This window comes from Odontomachus brunneus, unplaced genomic scaffold (assembly GCF_010583005.1).
Source record: "Odontomachus brunneus isolate Ranch 3 - 2012 unplaced genomic scaffold, Obru_v1 Obru_scaffold_161, whole genome shotgun sequence".
In the NCBI taxonomy this organism is placed as follows: Eukaryota; Metazoa; Arthropoda; class Insecta; order Hymenoptera; family Formicidae; genus Odontomachus; species Odontomachus brunneus.
In genome coordinates, this window is record NW_022639611.1 from 326,268 (window position 1) to 328,975 (window position 2,708).

A 2,708-nucleotide genomic window follows, 5' to 3' on the forward strand; every position below is an offset into this window, starting at 1 on the left:
TCTCTAAGAACTCAGTACAACTCATTTTAAAATAAAACAGAATGTATACATATTTATCACTTCACCAAAGTTCTAAATTTATTACCGTAAGATTATGCACGCAGAATTAATTTTTGCACATGATTATTGGCACAAGTACCGAGTTTCATTAAAACAATTTTATTTACAAACGAATTTTGCTATACTAATTGCAGGAAGGTTATTTTAATACACATAGTTCTCACACCTATAGAAATGAAAATCCACACGAATATCATATCCAAAATTATCAATGCCATTTTAATTTCAATTTGGGACGGTATACAGAATAATTTAACAGTAAGTTTTCTGTTTATTGCTTGTATTGTAGCTTATGTAAAAAAAAATGATATAATATCTTTAACATATTAAATTACAGATTGGTTTAAAATGCCTATAAGATTTGATGATACTATTTAAAAAATTTTGTAGATAATAATTTATCAGAATTGTTAAAGAATATTTCATTAAATATTCGACGACGACGCGTTTTCTAATAAAATTCTACTACATAATGCGGGATAAAATGTGCTACACTTTGAATACAAAATTTTCGAGAAAATGGTCCTATAAGTTGATGAGTCACTCGATATGACACCTTTGGATTACTATTTATGCGATCATACTAAAAAACATGTATACATAAATAGCCAATTAATAATCACAAGGAATTGTAAGGTAAAATTGTTGAAATAACACCAAACATAATTATAAACGCAACAAGCAGTCTATTGCGACCCGCACAATTATGTATTGAATGCGATGGTGGACACTTTGAACATTTATTGTAAAAAAAATATTTTAGTTTGTTATTTAATCTGTTGAACTGTTTTGTTGTTATTAAAATTCGTTAAATATGTTAACAGTGTTAATTTTTTTTAAAGTGTGTTAAATTAAGGTTTAAATACCGTACGCCTGACTTTCAGACGGGCGAAACTCGCCCGACGCTGAGCCGACCACCACGCTCAGCCGGGAGGGAGGAGGCTGGCAGTTGCCCCTCCGGTGAGGCGGGGGCGAAAGTGCGCCCAGATGGGAGTGCGGGACCATCATTGGTCCCAAAACGCTCCCATGACAGGAGGAGGAGCAACCCTGGAGCCGGGGGTAGCGACGGCGATATAAGTTCGCGGTCGGTCTCCCCAGAGCAGAAACAGAGGTTCGCGAAGAAGGATGGGCGGGGGCGGCTCCCCTTGTACTCCCGCGTTGGAGACCACACGGCGGCCGCCCTAGCGCATAAGAAAAGGGAGAAAGAGGAGAGTGACACGATGACGGGCGTGGAGGCAGTTATGGACCCCTCCGTGCGCCCGCAGCCCCAGAGGGCCCACCGAACGGAAGTAGAACAGTTGAGGATCCTCCGCGACCTGCGGTCAAAGCAGACCGCTGAAGTCTCGTCAATGGCCCTACAGGCCGTCGACGAGGTGAAAAAGGTCGCGGAGCGATCTAAGAATATGAAGGGGCCCTACAAGGGGGCTCTTTGGGATGCTGCGGCGAGAATGGCCTCACTCTTGTGCAGAGGGCCACTGCAACCAGTGACTCCAAGCAGAGTGAGGCTACAAGGGAGGAACAGGCGGCAGCCTTGGTCGAGTTAGAGCGCCTTAGAGTTGAGGGCGCCCTACTTAGGATTGAGGTTGACCACCTCAAAAAAAATCTGGAGAAAAGCCGAACATTCGGCTACTCCAGCTCGACGTGGATGACCTCTGTCATGGAGGTCGACGAGGCCGGACCACCGAGCCTCGAAACAGGTCTGCGGGCGGGTCCCATTTCCCGGGACTCGTCATGCACATCATTGCGCCGGCACACCGCGCTCAGCGGTGGGTCGCTATTCGCCTCGCCCGGGCCTATAGGACGACGTCGCAAATAGCCGCCACGGCTCTGGCCGGTCTCCCCCCGCTGGAGCTCCTTGCACAGATGCACGCCGAGACCTATCGGCGTGTCAAGGAGCTCCGTGCCGGGAGAGACCTTGAACATCTGGCCAGGGCCATAGAAATGGCAAGAATGCAGGCCCGTCAACGCCTCCTCCTAAGGTGGAGCATTCACCTGGAGAGGGCGACGGGCCGCTCAGGAACGAGGATCGCTGGGGCCATCCGGCTCTGTCTACAAGAATGGGTGGACAGGGCCCGCGGAGAGCTGTCTTTCCGGACGACGCAGGCACTCACCGGACATGGATGCTTCGGTGAGTCCCTGCACAGGATTGGTAGGGAGCCTAACTCCCGCTGCCACCACTGTGGTGCTGAGGTGGACTCGGCGCAACACACCCTGGAGGAATGCCCCTGGGATGTGGAGCGCCGGATCCTAATTGATGTGGTGGAAGCGGACCTCTCTCCCCCGGACCTCATTAGGGCCATGCTTGGGGAAGACGAAAGCTGGTCCGCCGTCACCTCCTTTTGTGACACAGTGTTGTCACAGAAGGAGGAGTCGGAGAGGGTGCGGCGGGGCGAAACCGCTGCCCCCCGGGATGGGGTGAGGCGCCTCACCTACCCGCGCATCAGCGCGGGGTCGAAGGGCGACGCACCCGTGGGCGGGGAGGGGACGCCACCGCTGGCGTTCCCTCCCCCGGAGTACTTGCCGGGTGCGCCGCCCTCCCCCCCAATACCGTCGGGCCCTTCTGATCAACGGAGGGCCCGGCGCGGGGGAGATAGGAGGCGCCTGGTCGGGCGGGGGAGACGCGTCGCAAGGCGCGACTCCCCCCCCCC